The sequence below is a fragment of the Melozone crissalis genome, unplaced genomic scaffold (genome assembly GCF_028551555.1).
Source record: "Melozone crissalis strain CALT ecotype California unplaced genomic scaffold, PUWL_Pcris_2 ptg000027l_1, whole genome shotgun sequence".
Lineage (NCBI taxonomy): Eukaryota > Metazoa > Chordata > Aves > Passeriformes > Passerellidae > Melozone > Melozone crissalis.
Window position 1 is genome coordinate 78073287 of NW_026535805.1, and position 23747 is coordinate 78097033.

At 37.7% G+C, this 23747-nt stretch overlaps 1 protein-coding gene across 1 annotated transcript in view; it reads left to right on the forward strand.

The window, feature by feature from the left end:
• The first annotated feature begins 217 nt into the window (after positions 1–217).
• The window catches only part of ASRGL1 (asparaginase and isoaspartyl peptidase 1), a 69900-nt gene continuing 46370 nt past the window's right edge, over positions 218–23747 (forward strand). Inside the window, exon 1 of the mRNA XM_054280227.1 lies at positions 218–317. The gene's annotated coding sequence lies outside the window, so the exon portion shown is untranslated. The remainder of the gene's footprint in view (positions 318–23747) is intronic.

Below are 23747 nucleotides of genomic sequence, written 5' to 3' on the forward strand. Positions count from 1 at the left end.
AGATTCTGTTTCTATTCTTGTTCAAGTTAACACAACAGTATCCTGCAGGCCGTAGGTGTTGCTAGGAAAGTACTGCACAAGCTGGTCTGCCTCTTTTTTACTGTACTAGCTCTCTGCCTTCTACCAGCTGAGAATGCCATGGAAACAGAGGTTGGGAAGCAAAAGCTGGTCAGGCTGGGGATCAAGGATTTGGGGTTTTTTTAGTACCAGTATCAAAGGAGACTTTCTTTGGAATTGCAGTGTGAAACATTCTGCCCCATTTATAGTGATTTCTATGACAATGACAACGTTCCTACTGGACAAAGCAATATGACAAGGTAGGTGCAGGAATTGTTTGACTTGATATGTCCTAAGCAGTACTTAAAAACCACTTATTTAGAAAAGTGAAGCATGCAATTGCAAAACCAGTTTTGAATGCAAGCAAATAAACTCAGTTGAACTTACTCAGTAGGGGTGGACCCAGTGGAAGTTAATGAACAGCATGCATTAGCAAGGGTGAACACCAAAAATGAAAAAAAAAATGTGGAATAAAGTCTGATTTTAATAGAGTTAGTTATATTTTAATTGTTTTTTCTAATACATTAGCAAATATCGTGCAAAATAACAATGTCTTTCTAGTTGTCATGCTGTAATCATGTCTTGTCTATGTCAATAAGAGCCTGATCCTAATGGTTGCAAATAAAGAAACTTATCACTGCAGTATCCCAACCCATTTCAGAGGCCTGGAGTTGATAGGTCTGTATCTCATAGTGAAGTTTCCATGATTCAACCCTTTATCCTTGCCAGGTGCCAACATGCACTGTTTTAACCTTTGACAAATGTGGGACAACACATCTTTAGTGTTTTAATTTGCATGGAAGAATAGTCAAATTAAATGGAAATACTTCTAAAATTGCTGTTCTGGGCCCCAATGAGCTTAGTTAGTGATTTCGGTGAAATTAAGCTCCCATGAGCCTATGAATCCAGATCTTCAAACGTGTACAGTTGCTGTATAATTGCTGCAACTCAGCTTCCATTATATGAAAAACAGCTCTGTAACTTGCTACTATGGATCTTCAAAAAACCATTAACAAGCCTCTAATAATCTTATTTGGGAGTAAAACAGAACAAAAAACCCTAGGAAGACCTAATGACATGAGAAGGCTAAACCCCTGCACTAAAACAGACTGCTGTCAGGGGAGAGTGTAGGCCGGATTTTGTACCAATTTAAACTTGCGCAGATTGTCAAGGTTTTGTTGTGCCTGACATTGTCTTAAGCTGGCAAATGTACTGTCATTCATGCTTCAATATTAAATGGAAGTTTAAAGATAGCCATTATTGTTCAAATTGTTCAGTGGTATTTATACATAAACATGCCATTAGTGATAAAGCCTAATACATTTAATTACAATACTTGTGACCAAAAAAAATATCTAGAACTGCTTAGCTGGTCTTGTGTTTTAAGGTTCATCAATTTCCAACTAATGAATCATTTGTATGAAGCATATATTGATGCCCTAAAATAGGCTGTTGATAAACAAGACTTAAATCAGGTAATCCTTGGAGCTGCTTGCAGAGATCTAAGAACATAGATCTGAGAGCTGTAAACAGTCTCATTTACATAATAAGAATTATTTTATATAATCAACAGCACTGATCCAATTAAAATGATTAGGTACATAAAGAGAAGCATCCTGTGGAAACCTGTAGGCGCTGCAGGTTTCCTGTAGTGGAAACCTGTAGGTGCTGCAGACTTTTGCATCAGCTTGACAGACATGACTAAAGGGCATACGGGACCCCAGGCAGAATATTCTGTGACATATAATTGACAGTAGATAAATTTATAAATCTGAATTCTGCCTTAACTGGTATATTGTAGTCTTTCCACTGCTTGTGAAAGACAGAAGATGGAATTTCACACTGATTATCCCAACACAAGGTTAAGATTGGCATCTGTAAAATGGTTCCTGGAAGAGCAGATTTATTTTACTTAACATGTTTTTTGGTCGTTCTGACCCACTAAGCCAGAACATCCAAACAGTATAACTAAGTCTGAAGTGTATCAGACCAGCATCATAAACTGTGCCTGTATTGATAAGTTAGAGCACCTCACAATTGGTATAGACATTGGAGGCCAGTTATCTCTACTTGCAGCAAGGTTTTCTTCTACACCAGCAAACACCTTTGCCAAACAATTCCTTTTCAATATAACACAAACCTGTCACCCTCATATTTTCTGAAAAATCTCTTTGCCCAGGATTCTTCTCCTGGGAAGGTGAGAAGTCTCAGAGAAAAATGAAAACAATAATTATCTGATTTGCTTCTCATGTGTTATGCTGCTCTGGAATGTGGTTTGGACACTGTTTACCAACCGGTGGTTGTTTGATTGGTTTCATGTGAATTATTTTAACTTAATGACCAATCATTGTCCAGCTGTGTCAGGACTCTAGGAGGAGTCCCAAGTTTTCATTGTTATCTTTTAGCCTTCTGTCTGTATCCTTTCTCTATTCTTTAGTATAGTTTAGTATAGTATTTTTTAATATAATATAGATCATAAAATAATAAATTAGCCTTCTAAGAACATGGAGTCAGTTTCATCATTTCCTCTCCTCTACAGGGGACCCTGAAAATACCACACAAGCCAGTCAGTTCCTACAATGAACTTAAATAATCTAATGTTGGCTTGAAGGCTACAAGTGGTTTTTTTTTTTTAAAGTGCGAACGGAGCTAAACTTCTCCAGCTGGCCTGACCCAATATAGAACATCTCCCCTCTTCAAGCTACTCGTATGAAGCAGGTATAGGTAAAGAAACCCTTATGACTTCTTGTCTTTCCATATTACAGCTCCTAAGAGCGCAAGGCAATCTGATCTGACAAGGACCAAGAGGCTTTTTTCCAGTCTTGAAATGGAACCATTTCTTTCTCTGCTGGACAATATGTCCTGGCTCAGAAAGATCTTTCATGTGTCCAGGTTTCATACACTGTGAAGTCAAGAAGTAAAAGTAAGACTCAGGTGCCTTCTCTACCCAGTGTTACTCTAGCCTTCAGCACCTAGAGATACAGATACTGGGCCTACTCTTTAATCTAGACAATGCATCAAATGTTCATGCAAGGGGACCTGTAAAAGGAATGCAACATGCTTTGTACAGTATCTTGCTTTGGCATTTCAGGTGGGAGAAAATCGGCTTAAGCTGGATAAGATGTGACAGAAAACTACCAGTATCTTTTTTTTCCAGTGTGAATGCTGAGTCATTTTGAGAGTATGCTGCTCACTGAAGAATTAAGCCTCTACCAGTTAAAGGTTGTATTAAGACATTTTGGTGGTTTAGGTCTCTAATCCAGAAAGCAAATGGGTTAAAGCCTCTTAAACTGCATCCTCGCTTGAAAAGCTTAAAAATTGAAGGCATCAAAAGCTAACTGTAACATTTGCTTATGTAGCCAAAGACTAAAAAGCTCAGATTGATTGCTTTGAAAATTGGGATCTAATGACAGAATTGTGAATGGACTAAAAATTGTGATTCCCATGCCTCTGGTTTAGATAGTAAACTATATGCTATGTCAAAGAGCAACAAGAAGGGAGTCACTGTGAGAGAAGATGAGGAGCTGACCACAGTGCAGGTAAGTAGAAACAATGACCACAGACAAGAGCACAGTCCCCCACCAGCCAAGCAAGACTAACAGCAAGGCTGGTGACAGCAACAGTTTCAAACAGTCCAGTATTCAGACATTTTCAAAGTGGCATATTAGGCTTGAGGTCAATTCAAGAAGTCCAGCTGATACCCATGACTTGGATCCAGCAAGCCTGGATCATCAAGGAATAGAGCTGGATACAGACCTACCTACACTGTAGTTCAGGCAAAGCCTTGGGCCTGAGCCTGAGCTTAAATGGAGCTAGTGGGCCAAAGGCTGAGGATTTAGAGGGGGAGCTGCCAGATGTTCTCTGGGCAATCAAAGCTAATTGGTGCACCCAGGACATATACTGTATTTCCTATTCCTAATGTCTATCAAGAGGAATCTTAAGCATTGCTATTGTTTCTTGTTGCCCTCTTATTGCAAAAGTTCCATACCTTTTCAGTGACTTCTCATGGACATCTCCTCACAACACTGACTCCTTCTTCTTCACAGTACAGCCAACAAATTCCAACTCTCTCCTTACCCAGCTAACCCACTCTTTTGTAGCACTCGTCTTCTTATTGGACACAGCTGTGGCCTGTTAAGGGCAGGCCTGTTCCTAATCTTTGGTGATTAGTACAGCTGCAACTCCTCAGGGGTGAGATTACCTTCTGCACTATCTTTATTTTCTTACATTCTATCCCTCCACAGGTTCTTTTCTGGAAGTGACAAGATTTTTCATTAAATGTATGCACAACTTTGTTTTTACAATGTTACAAGAGCTTCCTTACTACACTTTTGTAATTATTCACAATTTAAATTAATTTTTAATTTAGTTAATTTAATTAATTGCTATAGTTATAAAACCCTTCCAACAATGTAAGCAACAAAACAAACCTTTTGACCTCCCAGACCAAAAGTACTTCCTGAAAGGTAATGTGCATTGGGAAAAACAATAGAAGAAACCAATAAATGCTGGTGCCTCCTAAGGGAGATCTTACCTCACAACAAAATTGTCTAAGCATGGTGTTGGACACCTCTGTGATTGTGCCTGAACATAGCAATGAGGCTTCTAGAAAAGCAAGAGATGTAAGTTATCTTGCTTGTGATTGTAATTGGTGCTGGAGTTGAATAAGTACATTTGAATAACCAAACACAAGCAGCTGCTGGAAATTAGAAGAAAGAAAAGCTAATCTGATGGGATCTGTCAGAGAGTAAGAGTCACGGACAATGTAGCATTTTCCTCTTCATGTGAGACCGTTTCCTGTGAACTGTTCTTCCTTTGGTCTTCTGATGTGCTGGCTGCAAGGGGTGAGGCTGTGACCTCTTCATTTTACTAGAAGAGCTGATTGACAGCAAAGGGCACACCAACAGTGACAAAGACCCACCCTATACTGTCCTCTGACATCCAGAGCTTTTTGTTACATTTTTAAATCTTTTATATGACATCCCACTTGTTCTTAGAGCTTTGTCTGTAAAGTACATTTGTGTATAGAATATTTTATTTTTTAAAGCAGCAGATGGATGCAGAGTGCAGATATGATGGCATGCTTGCATTAATGTGTTCACTTTAAAACTTGCACTCAGTCCAGGAAATCTCACTGATTTCTGATTTGGCAGGGGAGCCAAATCTTTAGCTGAACTTTGTCATCCAGTAGAATTTTGTCTGCTTCTGAAAGCTGAAGTTCAAACCTGCCTGGAGAGCTCCTAAAAATAGAAATTTATGGGGAAGTAATGAAAATTACTAGGGGAGAGAATGCTCCTTTGTAAGTGAAAATGAAAGAAATTTCTTGCAGTGAATGCAACTGCAACAGCAAGTATTGTGTTACAAAGTACTAGCACTAGCCTTTAAAGACATAGTCACATGTAAAGTGATTTGTGATGCAGATGTTTCATCATAAAATATTCCAATTAAGATGCCACAAACATTTTTCAATTTTACAGTGATTGAATACTTGCTTTTTGGAAATCAGATTCCACAAGTTATTTTTAAATAATTACACAAACCAAATGAATTCCCAAAATTTTAGGCCAAGCTTTAAATGTATATTGCATCACATGCAATGAAGTTATGGGTGGACCATGGAGTGATGATGAATAGTTATGCCCTCTTGGCATCCAGTCACAAATGGAGTTCCCCAGAGCTCAGTATTGGGGACAGTTCTTTTCAATGTCTTTATCAGTGATCTGGATGACATGATCAAGGGCGCCCTCAGTCAGCTGGGAGATGACACCAAGTTGTGTGGGAGGATTCATCTGCTGGAGATTAGAAAGGCTCTGCAGAGGGATCTGGACAGTCTGGATGCATGGGCAAAGGCCAACGCTGTGAGGTTCAACAAGGCCAAGTGCCAAGTCCTGCCCTTGGGTCACAACAGCCCCATGCTGTGCTACAGGCTGGGGGTAGAATGGCTGAAAAGCAACCCAGGATAAAGGATCTGGGGGTGCTGGTTGACAGCAGCTGAACATGAGCCAGCTGTGCCCAGGTGGCCAAGAAAGCCAATGGCATCTTGGCCTGTATTAGCAATGCTGTGGCCAGCAGGAGCAGGCAGTGGTTATCCCTTTGTACCCAGCACTGGTGAGGCCTCACTTCAAGCGCTGTATCGAGGCCTTTCACTACAGGAAGGACACAGAGTGGGTCCAGAGAAGGGCAAAGAAACTGGGAAAGAGTCTGGAGCACAAGTCCTCTGAGTTGTAGCTGAGGGAGCTGGGGGTGTTCAGCCTGGAGAAAAGGAGGCTCACAAGAGGCCTTATCACTCCCTACAGCTACCTAAAAGGAGGCTGGATACAGGTGGGGGTTGGTCTCTTCTCTCAGGTTACAAGTGAGACAAGAGGAAATGGCCTCAAGTTGCACCTGCAGAGGCTTAGATTGGATATTAGGAAAGATTTCTTCACTGAAAGGGTGGACAGGCTTTGAAACAGGCTTAAGTGGTAGAATCACTGCCTCTGGAAGTGTTAGAAAGATGTGTGGATGTGGCACTTGGGGGTATGGTTTAGTGATGAAAATTGGGTCTGGGTTAGTGGTTGGACTCAATGATTTTAGAGGTCTTTTCCAACTTCAATGATTCTATGATTCTGTGATTCAAAGTTCATTATTGCAAAGGTGGTTTAGAGACCTGATGGAACTTGGAGCTCTCTGAATGTGTGAATTTCTAAATATATTATATCAAATAAGTTTTGGTAAGGAAAATATTTCTAACCATATTATCACACCTTTATGGGAATTGAAGATAAATTCTATGTCTTTCTATTAAATTTATGAGACCAGATATCAGAACCTGCACATTGATTGCTTTGTTAGTCACTCTTCTTTGACGTTTTTCCAGTAAACTATTTCCAATAATCAAATGAATAGCAAGATAATAATTCTTAAAAACTTAGAAAGTCTTGTCTTATTTATGTAAACCATTCCTTCTTATATTTTCTGCTGACAGCTAAAAATGCAGCCCACTAAGAATGCAATTAAATATAGATAGAATAATGAGATGCTGATGTTGATTAAGAAGACCTAGATAGTTTCATAGTTTAGTCTTTGGGTTTAGTGTTACCAGAAACCAAGTAATTCTTTGGTATAGCAGCACATATGGCACATAATATCACCCACTGTTCTGAGGCACCCTGTTAGACAACCATATGTGCTGAAAAAAAGTCTCTGGTTGTTCAGGGGCTTATTCAAGATTGACTGGCTGCTTTTTCTCAAAATGTCCTTGATTTACTGTTTCACGTCTAAATTAGAACCTTTAAACTGTAAATATTCATGCTCAGTTTTAAAATGCTACAGTGTGTATAATTTTGGCCTGAAACACCAAGCTTCATTTCTACCAGACAAAACCAAGCAATTCCTTGGCATTCAGGAGCTATGAAGAAAAGTTTATATCCTAATACTGCAGTCTAAACATTATTCATTTTCTTGCCTAAATCTTTTTTCCACTTTACTACCTACCAGTATAGACCTCTAGATGTGACTTTCTTCATGGTTGTATCACTACAGTCCTTATTTGACCTCTAATCTTTTAGTACCCAGTTTGCACTCAGTCTCTGAGTTCTCTGTGGTCTGAAGAGTGGAAACATCCCATAGGAAATGTGTGTAAATAGCAGCAGTTATGGAACAACAAATAATGAATCTTTCGTGAGTCAGCTTTGGCTGCTCTGAATATTGCAGTGTAGAAGATAGCTCATCACAGTAAAAAGAATATTGTAGAATATTTGCTTAAAGGAAATGTTAAAGCATGGGAATATATAACGAAAATAAGCGTGGTTTTACAATGCCAACTTAGCATGAGAGCAGTGCAAAATAAAACAATATTTGCAATGAAACCTTTCATAAACTATCTTTAGTGGTAATTAAAAGGAAGGAAGATAAAAATCTGAGTTAACACAAAAGTAGGTCATTTTACTTCTTTGACATAAGAATTCCTTTGCTTAAGGAACTGAGATGATTTAATGCTGGCTTTAGTAAAGAGTATGACTTAACACCTCGTGCCATTCTGTTAAACAATTAGGACCACACAATACCTGCAAAGTTCATAATAGAGGGACTCAGAAATTATAGTCTGCAAAATTGTCTGTCAGTACGAAATTATCCCAGGGTAGTGTGTCTCTGATGGATTTCCTTATGACTAAATTTCACAGTATTCAACATTCTCCTCAGTGACCTAAAAGTAAATATAAGATCAGCATTAATAAAAGCTGCAGATGACATGAGGGTTGGTTGGCAGAATGGTAACTAACAGTGAATGTAGATAAGTCAGTATGATTTGGGTCAGCTGGTAGACCTGTCTATTCAAACAAACTGTAACTTAATACAGCAAGATACAGCTATCCCTGCAGAATACTGAATTCTCAGCTGAAAAATAGTGAGTTTAAAATAAATTGTGGAGTCACAGTGGACAAGAATGTGAGTTCTCATTGTGATCCTGTGGCACAAAGAGGTGGTAGAAGTAGTGAATAGAAACAGGGAAATGTTTTTTACTCTGCATGAAGAATTGGTGACGCTGCTGTGCCACCTCCAGGTGTGCTACATGTGTCTTAAAACTGGTGCTAAAAAATTAGAGGAAAGAGCAGAAAGGAACTGCAAATATATCATTAAAGACTTCAAGAGCTAAGTGCTTATTTTTAGCAAGGAGGATATTATGAAGTGACTTGGATATGTTTTCTTTATAAAAAAAAAATACAAAGTTCTCTTCCCTAGTAGAGAAAGTAATAATCCTGGGGGAAGGGGGAAAAAAGATTCCCTTTTTTTAAAATTCAGTCCTATCTTCCTTTCTGAAGGCAATTTTAACCACACCAATATCTGAGTTCAAGGCAGGGGTAAGTGGGTAAAATGTGAGCATTTATGAAAGGCAAAGTGTCAGGCTGAGTAATCTAGCACCTTTTTGATGCTAAACACCATGAATCCATGATACATAGATTAATTTGTTTTCTCCCAGCTCCATTTGGTTGTTCCATAGATAAACTAAATTATTGTGTTAATCCCATTTCTTTCAAAAAAAATGGTATTTTCAAATGAAAAAAATGTCAGTTAATATGGAAAATCTGCAAATATTGAGTGTAAATGTTTATATTTACATCACCTTGAGCTGAGTGGGCAGGTGCCAATATCCATGGTGTAACGGCATTAATATGGATTGTTGAGTGTAAGTAGAGGAAAAATTCATTTATTCATCGATGATTCTTGCACCAGTCGTCTAAGTATATGATACTTTTTAAAAGTTACAGGTAAAGTCTTCGTTCTTTGAACTATTACTCCCATGGAGGGTGTGACTTCCGACAGGCGCGGCAGGGTCCCGTTCAGCACCACGGCCAGCGCCCACTCGGCTCCTGGTGATCAACCCTCTCCTCCTGCAGGCCTGACGCTTTCCGGAACAAAACCCTTTCATTTATAACCTTCGGTGGGTTAGTTTGGTCTTCTTCCATACCTAAAATCCATAATAATCATGGGAAAAGGGAAAGAGTCGGTTTCTGAAGTCCTCAAAGATTCGTAGGTGCATGTAAAACTGCCAGCAAGGGGCGAGTGAAAACCGTGTCCTGCTGGTAGCCACCGCTGGCAGGATGCTGTGCCAAGTCTGGTGAGGGATGGCTCCGGCCAGCTGCCAAGCACCCACAGTTTGCTCACTCTTTCCCTTCTCACAGTGGGAATGGAAAGAAAATAGGAAAGACAAGAATGAGAAAACTTATGTAATCAAAACAAAGATCATTCACCAATAACTGAAGTTGTCATAGTAGACTCAACCTGGTGAATCACATTTAAAACATTTAATTGCTGGTTTGGAGTTTGGGGAACAAAAACATCAAACACCTAAACACTTAGGGAAGACAGCTTTTCTCTCCCACTCGCAGGTTCAACTTCACTGCAGACACCTCTCCTCCCTGCTTCCCAGTCTCCACTCCCCTTCCTTTGACTGCAGCTTACACTCATTTCCAACAGCAAGGCAACAGATGAAGCAGGCTCCTGGAGCCAGTGTAGCTGCTTCTTTGTGCTGCTTTGGTCCTTTTTTTACTCCACTGCCCCCTCCTTCTTAGTTTCTTCTGCTCCAGTGTGGACTCCCCCAGGGACCATATTCTCTTCAGGGAAGAACCTGCTCCAGTGCAAGTCCCCCATACAGTTCCTGCACAGATGTGACCAGCTCCACCATGGAACATGTCTTTCTCCTATGGTCTTGTTGTTCCCCCTCTTTTTCACTTGTTCCATTACCCTTTGTGTTTTCCGCCTTTTCTTAAATGTGTCCTTACAGAGGCACGCCAAATTCCTCTGATTTACTTTAGCTTTGGCATGCAGTGGATCCATAGCTGAGCTGGCTTGAACTGTCAATGTCTGGCACAGGGCAGTCTCTGACCTCCTCCAAGAGAGGCCATCCTTGCAGGTCCCCTACTAGCAAAATGTTCCCATCAATACCCTGCACATAATGTCATATCTAAGCTAAAGAAACCAGCTTGGGAAGAGGTCAAGCTGTTGGGTAGAGGCTCAGCAGTCGTTTTTTGATATGACAGGAGATGTCCCCTAAGGACATGGGAAAGGAATATTTGGTTCACTGCATCTGCGACCAAAACAAATCCATTATTTTCATTTGCCTTGGTTCCACAAGGTCTTATGGACTCATTCCAGATTTAAAGCACCCAAAGTTAAAAAGATAATGAGGATAAAATTTGTTTCTTGTCCTCTTTGATTGAATTTCACCTGCATTGTACATTGGATAATTACTTGCAGATGTGCAAAGAAAATGTAGGATACTACTTCACTGATTTTCAAACATGTAAAAATCTATAAAGACTCAAATGATTTGGAAATTAGGTCTCTTTCACCACTGGTAAGGTAAGGTAGAAGACCCTTTAAGAAGTACAGGTATTCTTAAAAACACAAGATATTCTTCATAACAGAATGTGGCATCAAGTCTCTGTAAGATCAGTCTAACTGTTGCAGCACTGCAGCACTGCAAACTTTCACAAGTGCACTCAAGAACTGGAAGGAGTTTGTGTTGTAGGTTCTAGAGTGTGTGGAAAACCATGCTAATGTATCTTCGCAGTTACTACTTGCTCTAGCTCGGTTAAGCTGGCACTGGCACAATTGTAGATGCCAGATCCATAATTCCGCTTTGTTTTAGACTCTTTTCATGTATCAGACACTGGCTTGGTGCAGTGCTGTTTACCTTTTGAAATTCCTTTGACCTAATTTGTCTGGGATTGATATCTGTGCAGCTCCATTAATTTCAGAAGCATATATCCAGACTTACACCAACATAAATGTCAGACCCATATTTATAATGACATCCATATATTCTTCATTATATTAATGGATATTTGTCTAACAAGTCAATCAACTTCCTTCCAAACAAGCAGACTAGTGAGAGTAACTTATCAATATCCAGCTATTATTTTCTTCACATATAAAATTAAATCATGTCAAGCAAACTAAAAAGCCTCAATGTTTCTTGTGTCTAACACAAGAAAAGAAAAAGGGAAGTATTAGCTGTAATGCATCCAAAATTCTGCTTCTGATTGATTATATGATTTTACCAAGGTTTTTTAGTCTGCAGTGTGTGAATTAAAGAATAATTAACTACCATTTAAATATTCATGAGTAGAATTTGTGTCATAAACAGACCAAACTAATATGTCATTACAACACAAGAGTACATCATTGTCAAGTATTGTTCTACAAAAAGTATATTAAGTGTTATCTATAGAGAGCTGTAGGTTCTGTTGTAAGATTGAGATTGCACTGAAATTGGGTAACACATGGAGGATGCAGAAGCCAAATCATGACAAGTCCTCATGGGGCGTTATCACCAGATTCCATCACTGCTGCTATTAACTCACACATATCTCTATGTGAGTCTCTTGCACCCAAACCAGCCAGGAGCTCTAAATCTTACTAGGATCAAATGTTTTTATTTAGCAGCAATTTCTGTCACTTTTGCATTCAAAATACAATGACTAAGAATGGTTCAAGTCATCTGTGCCTAGACACTCATAAGCCAGACATTCCTACAGAATATTTTACGGGGTTCACTTGGGTATTTTTGCTTTTTTCATCATAGCAATGTTTCAGTGAAAATATTGTTGGGGAGTGAACAGGTTGAGGGAAAAAAGTCAGAACATCAAGTACCTTCATTAACACAAGAAGTTCTAAAGCTCTGGAGCAGCTTTTCAGAAATATTCAGGGTTCAGTGTTTCTCAGTGTTCCCTGTAGGAGACAGGATATGAATAGGCTGTGAGAAAACAAACTTAGCCCAGGTTCTGGAAATGTTCAAGTAAAAAAATGCACTGGTAGCATCCTTGAAAATTATGAAGTTACATTTCATAATTGAAAATGGAGCTGAGGGAGGAGAGGGGGAAGTCTCCTCCCTCTCCTCCCTCAGCTCCACTTTCATTCTCCAAAAAATTCCAAAAAACCACCTGATTTTTAAATGAATCTTCCAAAGCTCTGATTTCCCTGTCATGGTTTTAATGGACAAACAGATAAATTGTCAATAGGTAAAGATAGTGGCATAGCAGGAAAATTTTGATGATTAGCATGGCTGTTGTGGAAACATACCTCTATGCAAGAGACAAAGGGTTTTGTTCAAAGGAAGTCCATTGTTTTTACAGAAAGTGAATACTTTGGCAAAACATTAAAAATTACTACCTTTATGATTTTACTAACTTTTCTTACTGTAATTTTAGTTGATTACTAGAATTCTTAGCTGAGATATTCAAATCTCCACTGCTTCCACTGTTTTAGTAATATAGGCAGCTAAGCAGAGATCACCTTCTCTTTCACTCAAAGTACCTACATTTTTAATGAGGCTGCACTTAGGTACCTAATAGAGAAAATAACTGGATTCTGAAAAAAAAAGTCTATACTTCTTATTGTTTTGACACTAATCAAAGTTTTGTTGCTTTAAAAATTGTCAGGCTTTGGATTTACTTCATTTCAGTCAAAAAGTTCAATCTTGTGATAACCAAGTCTGCTTTCTTATACTGGTGGGGCTTTTCAGCTATTGTAGGTCTTCAGATAGCATATTCTTAAGAAATTTACTGTGTGTCCTCCTCCAGCAAGAGGTTCACCTTTCATTATGGAAGTCCACATTTTTTCTTTCCCGTCACTTTGCTGCTCTGCAGAAATGCAAGATCTCTAATTTCAATATGGGCCTTACATGGTGGTTCATGTGGGGTTTCACCTCCTGTTGATGTTGACATGAAGCAGCTTCTGCAACAGCCCCAAACTGACAGGACAAAATGATAATGAAAGGTGAAAACTGGCAACTAGAAGCTAATCAAATAAAACTTTGCAGTTCTTGACTTGCTCTGTGTAAAAAGGCTAATTACACCCTCAAGAGGTTTTTTTGGTGTGTCTGAATCTCCATCTACATCTAAAATTAAGATAGCAGATTTATATCTACTCTGTTTTTCACCTGCATTGTTCCTCTTAATATTGCATTATTATCATGCTGGAAGAAAATGGAAAGAAATACAAGCAGCAGGAGTGAAGAGAGTCAAGAAGAGGTTTCTGAAAAGAGCACTTGACCTTAACAAACCCTTGTCAGGTCAGCAGGTAGCTTGCTATATGCACAATGGAAGGCACCGTCGGTAGCGGAATAGACAAAATAGCTGCAGAGAGGTTATTATTTTCAATCATCTGAAAAGCATGGACTTCAGCTGATGAAAAAGTAAAAAAGGAAAACTAAAAATTCCAAAAAGTTCAAAAATTTCTGATGTAATGTTCCAAAACTAAAAATTTCACAAAGTTCAAAAATTTCTGTCTAACATTTTAGAAAATTTTCAAGTCTGGGACTGGAAAATAGATTCCTCTGACATTTTTCTATTAATTAGCATAATCAAGTCAAGCTTTATTAAAAAGCAAGCATTACTCAAAACCACAAGCACTACCACAAATGATGTTCTACCAGCTGTCCCATGAGCGTATCAGGCATGGAGGTCCAATCTAAAGCCAGATACTCTATGCACTTTCCTGTTCATTCAGATTTGCTTCACGATTTCCCATGGAATTTTATCAACTATTAGAAAGCAGAATTTGGTACAAAAATGTCTCTACTGCAATATAAAGTGTTCTTGATGCTCTTTTATCATTCTCAGTAGTCATACCTCTTTTTCCATGATAGGTTGTTGTGGAGGTTTTGAGGTTTTTCCTAATGCTTTGTTCCAACTTTTCTATTATTTATCTTTCTTCACTGCTTCCATCCTTCTCCATCGTGTCGCTTCTTGGAATCTTCTGGTTTTTCTATCTCACTCAAACAGCTTTGGTCTGTTGCTCATATATTTACTTATTCACTCACGGGATATTTTCTCTTGGCAGAAGAGAAACTCCTTCTCTTTACTCTCAGAGCTAGAAGGAAGGGAATGCTCTTCTCTGTTGCTGTTCTGGAAGGAGCAGAGTTCTGACTGAAATGGAAAGTAATTTCTGATGCTGATTTACACCTAAATACAAAAGGTTTCTTCGCTAGAACCTGGCTTTTTACTTCTCATTCCCTAATTTTAGATGTTTAGCCAAATCTTTAGCTGAACTTTGTCATCCAGTAGAATTTTGTCTGCTTCTAAAAGCTGAAGTTCAAACCTGCCTGGAGTGTTCCTAAAAGCAGAAATTTATGGAGAAGTAATGAAAATTACTAGGGGAGAGAATGTTTCTTTTTAAGTGAAAATGAAAGAAATTTCTTGCAGTGAATGCAACTGCAACAGCAAGTATTGGGTTACAAACTACTAGCACTAGCCTTTAAAGACTTCCTCACATGCATTTTCAAAAGGAACTGTAATGTAGGTGTTTCACTTCTCATTTTCTAATTTTAGCTGTTAGCTGATTTTGACCTTTCCATAGTAATTATTGTCCCTTAGATCTCATAAAGGAAAAGTTTAGTCCAAATTTCTAAGAAGGATTTCTAATACTACATGCTTAAATCTGTATTTCTTTGCCTAACTTCCAGCTGAGCAGCATACTGCATGACTCCTATGAATTCCTGTCAGCTCTGAAATAAGTAAGGTGGAAAATGAAGATAACATGAATTATAGCGTTACAAATCCTCCTTTTTCTTTTAAATTGTCTACAGAGAAATGCAGTAATAGCTAGGCAGTCCATGACCCCTGACAAATGAACTCTTTGTTTTCTTGGGCTTTCGTACCTTTTTTTCTGAAACTCTGCCAGTCACCTCTTGGAGGTAGCTACTTCATTTCAATATTTTTGTGCCAAACTTACTAACTTAGAAGATTCATTGTTTCTTGATTATTAATTTGTAAAAATAATTTTTAAAATTTACTTGAAAAGATTAGTGCCAAAGTCTATAGTGTTTTAGTAACTCTTATGACTTCTATATAATCCAGGCTATTATTAAAGTCTGGTAGTCGTTTCACTGCTTTGTATTTGTCTATCTACAAAATTTGGAGGGTGGAGGATGACTGTAGTTTTTCTGCTATCCTTAGTGGAATGACTTACTGGCTTGTGGTAGTTTGTTGGGCTTTTTCAGTAATAAGAGGAACAAGATGCCTGAAAAATTTAGTTTGACCATGTGCTTGGCAGTGGTAGGCAGATGGATCAGTTTGTATCTTCAAAGTATTGTAAAGTATGTATCAGTAGGCAGATTTCTTCCTTGTATTTGGGTACCCTGTGAACTGCTACCAGAACTGTGTACTTCCTATTGATCACTTTATTCTTCCAAAGACATAAAGAAACATTCCAGTACTTAGGATATAGCTTACTGTATCATTATACTCACTATAACATTTATAATAGAAATGGACCAGTTCCACCCAAATATCACCAGATCCATCTAAAAATTGCTAGTGCTGGGATTATTGTACTTAAAACCCACATAAGTAATTTTCCTCTGCCTTCAGTTTGCTGCATTTTTGTACTAAGGGAAGTCCTTTGTTTTGTCCTTCACATTCACTACTGGTCCCAGCTTCAGGTGAGCTTTTGTTTTCTCAGCTTCATCCTTGTATCCTTTAGCAACCATCTTGAAAACATTCCTCTTGAAAATTCCATTCCTTCTTCCTCATTTCATGTACTTCTTTTTGGTGTTTGAGCTCATTCAGGAGTTTCCTGTTAATCCATGGTGACCTTCTGCCACACTTGCTCACCTTCCTGCACATATGAATAGAGGGATTTTATTATCTGGGGAAATTCAACAAGCTCTCCTGTGCCCTGGTGTCCTCTGCTCCCCACTGGATGCTGCCAAGAAGATCACAGAATAAGCCAAAATCTGTTCTCGAAATGTCCAGGGTTATGATTCTAATATTTGTCTTCTTAATTTCCCCCATAATTTTAAACTCAATGATCTCATGGTCACTGTAATCAATATGATTCTCAACTGGAAATGGTCTATCTATTTGTTTCCCATTTGGTGGGATGTTTTCAGTTTTTTTGACCCCTTCAACCCCTCAGTCATGTAGTCTCCACCTCATTGACTGATACTGTGTTTTCTCTCACTTTTCATGAGAGAAGACATTGCACAAAATTCGATAAAGAGATCTCTGCAGGACCTGCTAAAAATACCACAACAGATGATTTGCAATTTACATATATAATTACATTTTTCAATATATTAATTGGCTAGTTTTTAATTTGGTTGAAGTCAGTTGTATTGATTTCATATACTCTTAATTTTTATCAGAATGTCATAAATTTAAAGATATTACCCCAATAACTTGTATTAACCATGCCTTTAATCCAAACATAAGCAATATCAGATCTGCTTGATAAGACACACTCAACAGAACCATGTTCATTGCCATTAATTAAACACCCCAATTGGCTTCCTTGCTGATTGCATTCTGTATCAGCGTTTTTGTGATTCTGCCCAAAATTACTGTACAGCTGATGGGCCTATTGTTTCAAGGTGATGGCACTTAAAAGAGAAAAATATGGAAGGAAGACAAGGAAAAATTGTAGAAACAAGTATTTCACATCAGAATGTGTGTTTTCCTCCTTCCTTGGGCACTGGCCATGTTGGAAAGAGGCCCAGCACACATGTTTAGGATAAAACCTGTCCCAGTCAGGAAGCCTCAGTAGAGAGAGAAGGCAAACAATAGTTTTTATATTATTTTGCTGCAACAAAAAATTACTTCAATTTTTCAGTGTTAGAGGATTTTTTTTTTTTTTTTTTACAAAATGCATATCCCAAACTAGCAGAACAGAAGAAGTAAGGGTGATGCTCTGTCCCCTGCTGCTCTAAGGGGTTAGGATGCAGACAGCACTCCATGCCTGTTGAGCAAAGCTGGCTACTTCAGAAAGTATCCTCCCCTGACAAAGCTGAATGAGACAGAGCTCATCTTAAATATAGAGGATAGGAGCTCACAGTTGCTATAGGTCAAGTGTTTTATTGCTTATTCATTACCTTTTGTGTTTTTTAATATAGGTTATTCATCTGTGTAAATGTTTAAATCAGGAAATGGAGCCCGACTGACACTTTCTTGATTTAAGATGTTCCTGACCACACCCCTCTGTCTACTAGCCTTTGCAATTTCGATTGGGCTGGATGGATAACACTGTGTAGAAACATCTACTGCAGCCTGGCTTACCCAGCCACTGACATACCAACTTCTGTTCCATTAATAAATACATTCAATGCAATACCTCTCTGAATAATGCAATTGCTTTGTTTATAAGAAAACTGAGCCCAACACATATTCTTGAAGGTTGACAGGTAACTTAGCATCAATTTTTATTGTAAAGGAACACACACGGCAAGACTCCTCCTAACTAGCCATATAAATGGGTAAAAGATGAATTTTTAAAGTTATCTCAGTATTCAAATCCATACTAAGTATTTCACTTTGTGAAAACTATTTCAAAGTCAGGGGAGACTTGGATATTAAGGAGATGCTTTTATTGTCTCTTTCCAGGTGACTTTCACTGCCAATTACCTCCCTAGAGTAATTTTTATCATCCTTACAATTTATAGTAATTCTTTTCATCCTTAAAATTTATCTGGCCCTTTTCAAGGACTAAAAGTCCTTCACAAAATTCATTGCATGTTAACAGGGACTGCATTGTTGTGTGGCTCCCCTTCCTCATGTGCTTGTAGCCTGCACATAAAGCAAAGGCTGGTACTAATAGTCTTGCCTGTATTACATACTACTGTCACCAAATTCCCTAGAATTCACTTCCTCATCCTTCTCTTTCCTCAGTCAATCAATACCCTCCAATATATCAACACACCTATCATATCACTGGAGAAATCCTGATAGAAGATCCATAAGGATGTTAAACTCTTCCCTTAGGAGCCCATATCCCAGTCAAGAATCTCTCCATTTGGTGGGTTTCTGAGTTCTTGGGCCCTCTGAAGTTACCAAGGATTTTTTACAGATTCCAAAAGGAACAGGATCGGGATAGTAACATATATGCTCACTGTCCAAAAGAATCATAAATATTCGCACTGCTTCTGGCAGGTATATTGTCTGGTTAGCCAGAATAGAAAATGGCAGGCAAAGAACTCTTTTTCTCATTAAAATGCTGGTGATTCTTTATCTCTGTTCATCAGTAGACTTTGCCTTTTTGCCCTTCCCAGGCAAGTCCTTCAGGCCACATCTCAAAGATTTAAGACATTTTTGCCCAATCATGCTGCTATCAAAATTTTCTCTCTCCCTGCAAACTGTCTTCCTTCTCCACCCAGTTTAAACCCCACAGTCTTTCTCTCTCATTTCTTCTTGAAAAACTAAAGTATTAAAATTCCATCTGAGATTGCCAAAATACAGAAGGTAAGAAATCTTGTAGAAACAAGATACACAAATGTTCTGCTGTAGACCAGGACCCTTTTTGACCTGCAGAGCATGGGGATAAGACCTGTAATATTAGCTAACTGAACTAAAAACCATACCCCATTCCACTGGCATCTCATGTGAAAATAACCTGAGTGATTGTAGCTCCTTACACCTTCAACCTCAAACTTGAAGGAAAAAAAAAAAAAAGATGTTTATTTGGCTCTCACTGGTAGCTATTTTCAGATGATATTGCTTTTTCCTTTACAGATTGAAGTCACCCTTGATAACTTGGCATCTACAATTTCCAATTCTAAATTCTTGGAGCATTACAAGAAAGTTTGTGCGTAAATATCTTTAGAGAAGCTAAACTTTCAAAATGCTGTCCATGTAAAGCATAGCAACTCTGCATGGGTATGGGTATTTTAATTGTCTTATTTGTTTCTTAGTGGCAATAACATTACTAGTTCTTTTATCTCTTGCTGTCTACTCCATTGCTTCAAGCAGGTTGAAAAATAATCTCACTAAAAAGGAATTCTAAACCACTCAGTTAACATGCTTCCCAATTTACTATGCTTGGAATACTGCCATTTGAAAATAAAGGCCACAGAATTAGAAGGAATACTGTGCCTTGATGCTTCCCCCCCCCCCCCCCCCTTATATATAATAAATACTTATTTCCTCTCTACTGATGAAGAGGAAACTCAGAGTGATTAGCTTAGCAGTAAGTGGCTCTATTGTAGACATCTAAAGTTAGATGAGATGAGACCCATCTTTCTTCATACTGGAATACTTCAACGCTGCTGGCTGAAATCTCTTGCACTTGCAGGGACTCCCTCAGCAGGTTTGAGGGAGATTGTCCTTTGTCGACCTAACATAAGCTCAGTGAATATCTACAGCAAAGCAGCAACCTCTTTCCAAAATGAGATGTTGCATATTATACAACATGGATTTAGAGTTTGAAAACACCAACTTGAATTTTCAACTTTTTTGGTTAAAAGTGTACCTTTATGTACTGGCCAAGATAGAAAATTATATGTATGTCTGCAATAAGTCTCTCTATTATTGCTGTCCAACAGGCCATGGACTAGATTATCCTCCTCAGAGAAGAACAAGATTCTTATAAAAATTCCTTAATCTCAATGATTTTGTTCATGTTGCAGTCACACAGCTGTTATGGGTATTGCTTTCTCACACTTTGAATCTGGAGATGGCCAAAAAACATGGAGATGGCCAAAAAACATACCAGAAGAATAGGAACTAAAACTGAGAGCAACTTTCTGGCAAAAAAAAAATCCAGCTGCATCTGCCTCAAGCAATCATATAACACAATCTCTTTCATAACTCAATCAAGCACCAAGCTAACACATTTTCACTTTGTTACTGTTAGAAGATTCTTCCAGAACCTCAACGTTTTGAGTACTAAAATCCTTCTTTGAATTTCAAGCCTGGAATTAATTCATGCCAAATTCTCTTCATCTATGCTGTACTGCTGCCCCTTAGTTTAAACAGCTCTACTCCTACACTGATCTTTATATTTATAGGCAGTGATCATTTCTCCTTCTAGCTCTCGATTTAGTGCACTGAGAGCCAATCTCCCACAGGCTCTCCATCACCCTAATTGTCCTGTTCACCATTTCAAAAATGCATTCCGCCTTCTCTTTTTGCACACAGATGAACAGGACAGCATAAAGTATCCTGCATGAAAACTCATCAAAACTATTCTAAACTTGCATTAATATTTGCAGATCAAAGAGAGCATGGTTGGTGGAGATTTTTGCAATGATGTAGGCAAGAAGGATGTATATTCTTTTTATTTAGGATATACACAATAGCCACACGTACTAAATGGAACTGTTCCAGACGACGTCCAGTACACTCTGGCCTGATCAGGAGTTAGAAATGCAACCAATTGCACACACTTCGTGTTCCAAGTCATTGCTGCTGGTGCCCTCCTCAGGGGTTTTTGAGATTGCACTGTGTGTACTAAGCGCAAATAACAGCCGATGATAATGTCAACCAGATAAAACTGATTTTCTTGAGTATGGAAAAGTGATTTAAACAACCACCAAAGATGATCCACTGTTCAAAGAAACTCCAATGCCGAGGTGCTCAAATGCTTGTACATTTTGGCAGAACAAAATGCTGACTTCTAAAGCAATCCGACTCCACAGCCATGACATGCACCAGAAGACCCTAGAAATTAGTACTTATTTGCAGGCCATGGCACAAACTAGAAATTAAATTTCCCTTATTTTACTAACATGCTTTGAAGTGAAATCCCTGGCATGACATATGCCCATACATAGACATGGATGGCATTTTTGCCAGGCACTGCAAAGGCAGCTGGAAAGGAAGGCTGTGTTTTCACAGTACAGGATCTATCGCTACAAATCAGCATGTCTGCAGAAGGAGATCTGTGATGTTCAGTGTTCACAAGGTAATGAAAAGGATAGTGAGACATCTAGGGGAAATATTTTCTTGTCTGTCAATCATTCAAAAAGGCAAAGGTCCAGTTGTTGGTCCCCACAGTTGCTCTAGTTCTTTGCTGCTTCAAGATCCACCAATTATATCACAGCTGACATTTCTACTTGAACCAGATCCAATCCATTTTATGCTTATTCCATCCTTTCCAGTACATGAGGAGGCAGCAATACAAAAATCAAAGCATAAATAATACAGAAATACCTAAGTATATGTACCTAATTTATGCCATGAAAAATGCATTTTAATTAATTTTTTAAGAAGGCAAGGATGAATTAGATGAGCAGAAATAAATATTATACACCAAATGACATCAAATTTAGACTATTTTATAATCTTCAGTTTAAAATGGGTGATGGCCTTACATTTTAAAAAGCTAAGATATAAATATTCCCCTCTCAGCTTTGGAGAATATTGATTCAACTGCAAAATATGCATAGTTAAAAACACCTTCCTGGGTCAGAATCATGGCATAACAAGTCACTAGTAACAGAAAAAGCTTCAGAGTCTGATGAAAATTACTTGGATGACCAAATTCTGTGATTCTGTGAAACAGTAGGAACATTGAAATATAAAATAAAAAAGATCCCTTTCCCTTGAGAATTCTTCTAAATAGCCATCTGATGGTTTTCTCACTGAAATGTGAAAATTTCTAGACTTTATAGCACAATTATTTCTGTTCAGTTATCAAGGTTTTTTTAAATTTTGGTGAGATCTTGAAGGCATTGTTTTGAAGAAGTAACTTTGATGGACTAATTATGTACATGTAGAAGTGCAATAATGTGTTCCCCTTCTAATCATCTTTACAAATATGAAATTGTAGCAAATTTTAATTTTACAGATTTTGGTAAGAGATTTTGCTGAAACAATAAGAACATTTTATTGATACAATAAGGGAAGAATTAAAAGTATGGAACAAGAAGATAAAAGAAAACTAAAAAGAAGAAAAACAAATGGTCTTATGATAATTTGTAAAGTAATTATAATTTTGGTGAGTCCGGTCTTCATGTGACCAAAAATCTATTTATATAAAAATTTGATATTAGATTATAGGAGGAGAAATATTTTTCAAAATATAATATTTGCAAAAATTACTACTCAAGAAACCAGATAGGGGTGAAAGTAATAACATTATGTATGAAAAAAAAAGGCTTGAAAACAGATCCTGTTTTAAGAAAGAAGTTTGTTAACTGATCAAAAATGGGCTAATAAGAGAATGATAATACAGAAAGTGGAGACAAGTATGAGAAGACTGTTTTAGGAAATAGCCACTATTATGTTTGTGTAAGTCAGACAAGAAGAGAGAGGAATCTTCAATGTAAAAGGTAGTTCAGTAATGAAGCACTAGAATAGTTGAAATTGAAGAAAATTGGTCTGACTAAAGACAGGGAAACTATGTTTTGTTAAGATTAAGAAAACAGAGGAGAATTAGATTAAATACTATAAAAATAGAAGAGGACATTCCTACATAAAGAATGCTGAAAATTAGGTGAAAGAGAACAAAAATATGGAAGCTTAGACTGCAGAACTTCCTATAAATAAATGTTTTGAACAAAGACTTTTCATGTCTGAGAAGAAAAAAGCAGACTTAAAGGCAAATGAAATGTTGCTGGTTTAGTCACATCTCTTCAGCAAAAAGATCCACAGCTTTTATAAGTCATGCATATTGTCATGGAAACAAAATTGGAACTCTTGCTTTGGTGAAGGATATTTCGAGCCCAACAAAAGCAAAGATGCACATTTGCTTGTTTCAGTTATGCTAAACAGAGGAGGTCTGTTGTCAAGTTATCTTTGGATAACTCTGTTTTAAAGACAGCTTTACCTAATGCTTTTGACTTATCCTCAAATACAGAAGCAAGAAAGAATAAATAAGAAAACTATTTATTGTAAACAAATATTACTTTATTTTCACAATTTCCATTTAATTTTCCTGTTGGATGAATTCAAACAACTTGACTTTCTGGATTACTAGGTTTATATTACCGTCTTACATAGAAAGAAATGTTCAGATGTTCTTGGACCGCTGTCAAAAACTAACTATGTTATCTTGTAGATAAATCACATATAAAGGGGAAATGCAACTTTGGTTTCTCTTTGCACTATTCAATTCACTAATGGAAAACATTATGGATGGCATCTGAAGTTTCTGACTATTCTGAAATGTCAATTGATTAATGCATTGTTTAAAACCCAACTGATGTGGTCTAACCATGCGACCTAGAAAAGTTATTTTATCTAAACCAGACTCACATTAAAAAACAAAGAAAAACAGGAAGAGGAAAAGAAAGGTAAATTAACCTAGAAGTGATTGAGAAAACTCTTGTATGTCAGAGATGTTTAGGATTTATCTAGGCTGGAGTCAGGTGTGCTAAGAACTGTGTCTTCCTTCTGAAACACTAAATAATGAGATACTTTCAAAACAGACCAACAATGATATTCAAACCATGGAAATGTGAAAATATTTAAAATTTGCTGTCCAAACAGCTTAAA